General features: G+C 38.3%; 1 protein-coding gene across 5 annotated transcripts in view; it reads left to right on the top strand.

Annotated features, from left to right (window-relative positions):
• Positions 1-145: 145 nt before the first annotated feature.
• Positions 146-6,188, top strand: part of WDPCP (WD repeat containing planar cell polarity effector) — a 407,760-nt gene continuing 401,717 nt past the window's right edge. For all 5 annotated transcript variants that reach the window (XM_037048018.1, XM_037048019.1, XM_037048021.1 and 2 more), the window contains exon 1: positions 146-509. The gene's annotated coding sequence lies outside the window, so the exon portion shown is untranslated. The remainder of the gene's footprint in view (positions 510-6,188) is intronic.

The following is a 6,188-nucleotide window of genomic DNA, read 5'->3' as shown; positions in this document are numbered from 1 at the left end:
CCAGATTCTAGCGCACTATCTAACTCGTTTTCTTCAAGCATTGAACTACACTTCCCGAGGTCAGAGTGTCTTCTCACGACCTTCTATCTGCGCACCTCGCCGATTGAAAAGTAGTCCCCGAAGGAGAGCCGCCGTGATTGGAGAAACGGCGATAATCAGACGGTTTGGACCCAGAAGAAAAGGGCGCTCATATGGCGCTCAGCAAGTGGAGGGAGTTGAGTCAGACCCCTTAGCTACATCATCCACATTTGCACAATTGAGACTTTATCCTCCCCCAAGGGTAAATGTGGGAGGTGAAGAGACCTTCCGCCTCGTACAGCCTGCTCGACCCGGAAACAAAATCTTTTAAAAAACTATTCGCATGCCGGAGAAGCGGGAGGAATTGACGTGTCAGGAAGACAGGACGGCTTCCCCTGTTGCTAAGCAACTAGGCAAGCGAGCAGTCACACGCCAACAAGGGGTACCTAAAGAATCAGTGGGTGCAGTTCCTGTGAGACTCAGAAGACCAGGTAAGTGCGCCGCGCCCTCCTGGTTCCCCCTTTCTTAGCCAGGGGACCCTCCACCCTAGACTGTGTCCGGTAACGAGGTGAGAGGTTTGCGGGACGCGCATCTTCTCCACTCCAGAGGCGGGTGAGCCCGGGCCGGAGGGAGGGGGTTTTCTTTTAAACTTTAGGGTCCTGGATGCAGTTACGCGCCGTTCGGCGTTGCCTTTACTCTGGTGCCTTTACTAGGCGGGTGCGCGCGAGCTCTCTGGACCCTTTTCCGCGCAGTGTTGGGGCAACAGTGTTCTAGAGGGTCCCCATCCTGCTGTAAGATGCAACTCTTGTAAAGGGAAATGAAAAATATTGAGCGTCTGTTTTGTGGGAGGTGAGCCACTCCGTTCCTGGAGCTCACGGTCCACGGTTCTAATTTTTTCTTCAAGTCCTTTGTGTATGTTGACAGTTTTGCTCATTCTCTTTTGGAAACTGGGTATTCCTTAAACCATCCTGGTATTTAAATGATGCTACACCTGCAACTTCTAAGGAAAGCGTGGCAGCTGAATGGGAGACACTGATTGTTTTAGGCACTCTCAGCTGGTAAAACAACTTAAGAGGTTTTCGTTTATATTTAATGCTGCCGAAGAGAACTTTTGTGCTCTCTGAAGCCCTGTTTCATGTGGCTATTAAAAGGAAGATGTGATGCTCTAGATTATTATCATTCTAGAATGTGTAATGAATGTGAATGAAATATCTATACTATCTATGAATGTGAACGAAAAAAAACCCCATTTTTTTCAATAGCAAATGAATGCCAAATGGTAACTTTCAGATTTTTGCTCTTCGGTTTTGGTGGGTTTGCTAATGTGGGAAAGAAATATAACACCTTACTTTTCAACTTGATCTATCAATAGCATTTGCCATAGTTGAATTACTCTTTCCTCCTTGAATCAGATTATTTACTTGGTTCTCAGACAACATTTTTGGTTTTCCTGTTATGTCATTGCTTTCGCCCTCCCAGTGTTCCTTGCCAAGTTCTTTTTCACTTCTGACCTCTTAACATTGGAGTGCCTGTATGCTTTTGTCTACACTTAAGTGATCTATTTCATGAGTTGCATGGTTTCAAATGCCAATTCTATGTCAGAAAACTCCCAACATGCAAACACATATGTTAAATTCATGATTTTTAAAAAGCTTCTAGAACTGTGTTGTTCAAGACTGTTGTCTCTGGTCACACCTGGCTATTTAAATTTAAATTAAATACAATTAAATACAATTAAAAATCCAACTCCTGTGTCAGCTACATTGAAATAGCTACATTTCAAGTACTCAGTAACCACATGGGACAAATTATGGACTATTTATCACACACAGTTGCATTGAATTTAGTGGAAGCAAGGCATCAGCTAGAGCAGGAGCAGCTGCAATGTATTTTTGCTGGGGCATTTCTTTTGCCACTGTGTTCTCTGTAGAGTGCATAGCTGTTTGTGATGCTGCAAAGGAAGGGTACTGTCAGAGGAAAGAAAGAAACCCATTTCTTGTCTTAACCATTGTCTTCTGAATGTGGAAGAACACACTGTGTCTATTTAAAAGAATGTTTACAAGCAATACATTATCGTGGACATTGAACCAGACAGCATCAGCAAGCTCACGTCTTCAGTAGGAGTTGAGAAAGATGAGTCATTCCCCGGTGACACTGAACAATAGGTAGTCTGCTGCTGTCTGTTATTTTGGAATACCTTTGTCCCTGCCACATTCTAAGTAAATGGAAGAGTATGTGTCAAACGCAGAGGCTTAAAATAGCGTGGCTGGTTCAGACCCTACCAATAATGGTAGGAGAGAGGAGAGAGAGGAATCCAGTTGGGGGCATCTGAATATTTTGATGTGTGTAACAGGTCTGTATTCATATGTGCTTATTATGAATTTTCATAATATATATTTAACTTGGAAATATTTCTCTCTTTGTCCTTGTCTCTATTATTAGTTCTTCCTACTAAAGGTCTTGCTGAGTTTATAATTTATAATATTTTCAGTGTGGGTAAACAAACATGATTTTTGTAAATCAAATTTCACAATAGTCATTTTTAAGAAATGAAAAAGAAGAGAGTTGCCACTGGAGAGGGACCTAAGGGGGCTTTAAATGTATTGGTGGGTAGAGAAAACATGGGGTATTAATTTTATTATATGTTCAAATGTACTTACCACCTAGTGTAACAAAGAATATTACCAATCTCTTTAGAGAGAAATGTACTGATATATACACACATGCATGTATTTTCACTCTTCTGAATATAGATGTATTTCATGATCATAAAAAGAAAGTAATGGGAGTTATAAATAATAATAAAATCAATTAATGCTTTCTCCTACTAACTAGAGTGAAAATTCCCTACTAACTAGAAATTATGAAAACTTGTTTTATGTCACTGCTTGTGGCTTCACTTGTAGAAAATATACCACTGCATATGCACAAATATATCTACATTTTTTCATAAATGTGTCCAAACACAGATATAATTATGACTATTGTCTTTTTAAAAATTAAGACATATGAAAGACCCTGAAATGGATCAATTTTGTTTTATGAGAAGTGAGGAATAGTAGGAAGAGCTAGACCTTAACAGTACGAAGTATAGGCTGGAGCAGGGACAGCAGAGTAGGGGAGAAAAGAAAGCAATTGAGTTTGTGAAGAATGAGCATACAGTAGTGAAGGTTAAAAGGGAGGGGAAAAAATCTCACTAAATGTATTCATTTGCATTATACGTTTTATCTTTAGCCAGCCTACTTGCTATTGCTCACACATGTCCTTCAGTTTTTTTTCCTCCATATTTTACTTGTGCTTTTTCCTCATCTGGAATCTCATGTTCTGTTTCTCCCTAAAATCGATTCCACTAGGTTCTCTCTAAACCTTTTTTTCTTTTTTTCTTAACTCATTAGTGCAGAATTTCCAACATACACAAAATGAAGAGATAGTATAATTTTCTTAGTTCACCATCCAGCTTCAACAATTATCAATATTTTGCCAGTCTTTTTAAATATACATCCCTCCTTTTCCTCCCCAACATTTTCAAACATCCAAGGTACAGAGAATACCCTTCATTGTAGTCTGAGTCAGTTAAGAGACAGAACTGTACTGGTAATTTGAAAATTGAATATGAGTTGGTAACCAGAACAAGGGAAGGGGTGGTTAACTATTGAATAGAGTGAAAAAGCTGAGTCTGAGTCCAAGCAGTAGCAAGTGCAAAGAGTAGTTTCTGCTTTTAGGTTGGGGAAGCAAGATCCCATGGGAGAGAGCCCTTCTTCCCAAAACTTGGACTCAGACCTCTTCTAAAAGGGCATGTCTACCATGACTACATGGTCTGCAGAAGTGCCCACTGTCAGCCGGTAGACTGGGACCTGAGGCCGCAGCTGGAACTTGACTCCTCAGCAAGGCTCCTGGACTCTCATGTTGAATAATAATAGTAATGGTGGACCAGAATCCAGAAGTGCTGGTGTCTCGCTGCTGCTGTTACCTTATAGGAAGACTCCATTGCTCTCTCTTAAGTTGGTAAAGGAGAAATGTTGAGTCTAAGTCCAGAGTCACAAAGTGGGACAAAGAAAGGTAGGTTTTGGTCTGAGAGATAATAAATTGATAACAGGCACACCCGTATGCCCACCAACTAATTTCTACAATTCTTAAGCATTTTGTCATGTATCCATACATCTATATATGAAGTCTTTTTTGATTCATCAGCCTGATGATTACGTTTTGCTTTAAATTTTGGATTTAAAAATTATCTACAAAACTAATTTTTGGTGGGCAAAAACATCACTACAGTGTTTCCTCTAGAGCTTGGAGTTGGGGTGGGGACTAACTGAGAACAGGAATGAGGGAACCTTTTGGGTGACTGTAATGTCCTGTGCCTTGATAAGAGTTTGGGTCACAGAGACATAATTATTTGTAAAATTCTGCAAATGGTACACTTAAGGTTTGTGCATTTCATACTTGTAAATTTTCTGTAAAAACTGTGAAAATTTAATTTAAACTCTAGTTAATGATAGGTATGCTGAACTATTTGGGGGTGAAACATACTTATACCTGCAACTTTCTTTGAGAGTCATTAAAAATATAAGATGGATTGATGGCTGTATAGAGGGATGAATAGTTTATAAAAAATTAAAATATATATAAATCAAAAGTAATATGAGAAAATACTGTATATTAAAATGTTAATTATAGAATTTAGGTGGTGTGCACCTAAATTCTTACAATGCTTTCAATGTTTCTGTATCAGTGATAAGACTGATAGTTGTCTTGAGTTCAGTACTGTGTAATACATTGATATATGCCTCATAGAATACATGATGTCTTCTTCACAATAGGTGAAGAATTCTTTGGGAGAAGAAGAGTTGTCTTGGGCCACACATTAAATACATTGTGACACATAATCACAAAAAAATCTCATAGTGTTTTAAGTAAACTAAAGATTTTGTGTTGGGCTGCATTTACAGCTATCCTGGGCTGCATGTAGCCCAAGGGCCACAGGTTGGACACCCTGGAAGGGAAATGCATTTAAAATTGTCATTGTGGAAGTTGGAAAACTAATCTCAGCTTAGTGAACTTAATCAGTTTCAAACTTTTTGGTAGGCAGAAATTTTATAAATACAAATTATGCTACATATTGGAAAATGATTGGAAGAAGTTGTGGAATATTGAGCATATCAATAATTTTACCGATGTAGTATTGATTCTAATAAAAATTTATATATTATCAATGTTTTAGTAAATAGCTTGTTATTGTTTACCAAATCATTTAGTTAAATTATTAAGCTTAACTTTTAGGTAGGAGTAAGAACAGTTTAAATTATAAAATATGCTTAGGAAAATTATTATTTTTTAATATGATGCATTTATTTTCTAGTTTACTTGGTTTGCCTGGGAATATACTGTCATTGGTCCCATCTAAATGAAACTACTAAGAACTGTAGGTGGAGCCCCCTCTCCCCCCAAATAGGCATACGTTACTATTACTGGTTTCATAATCTTTCTACAGGCCCTAGAATTTATGTTGTAAAGTGTTTATTATAAAGATAAGAAGTTGCAAACAGTCCCCAAAAGATGGGATTGACTGAGTAAGGATTGCTCGTCGTAGCATTGCTTCTGAATCTAAGTCCCTTGCTCCTTTATTTTTAAATATTTTTTATTTATTGATGTGAGGGAGGGAGGAAGGGGGAGAGAGAGAGAGAGAGAGATCAGTTTGTTTTTCCACCCCTCTGTACATTCATTGGTTAATTCTTTTATGTGCCCTGACCAGGGGTTGACCCTGTAACCTTGACTATCAGGACAGCACTCTAACCAGATGAGCCACCAGGCCAGGGCTTCCCTGCTCCTTTATGAGTTGAACATTTCAGTGCCTTAGTTCCCAGATCTGTTTTTTGTAATACCCTCCCATATTTGACTGTTTTAAAGAATTGTGGCACATAAGGAATTTGGTTATTTATATGATCAATTTAAAATATAACCTCTGGAAGTGAATCAGGTTTTCATGACTTGCAGCTGGCATTTGTCATGTAATGGCTTCCTTGGTTTCTCTAGTTCATATAAAAAGAACTCAAAATTAAGGGAGATGTTATTTTCTAGACCCTAAAAAATTTATTCGTATTGTATTACATTTTGCACAAAGCATATGTGTATATGTGTGTATGTATAGTAAAACTACAGTATATAGTAAA

Source organism: Sturnira hondurensis, unplaced genomic scaffold, assembly GCF_014824575.4.
Source record: "Sturnira hondurensis isolate 20B ecotype Veracruz unplaced genomic scaffold, ASM1482457v3 Scaffold0006413, whole genome shotgun sequence".
Lineage (NCBI taxonomy): Eukaryota > Metazoa > Chordata > Mammalia > Chiroptera > Phyllostomidae > Sturnira > Sturnira hondurensis.
The sequence above is the reverse complement of the archived record's forward strand: the minus strand, read 5'-3'. Positions and strand labels throughout refer to the sequence as shown.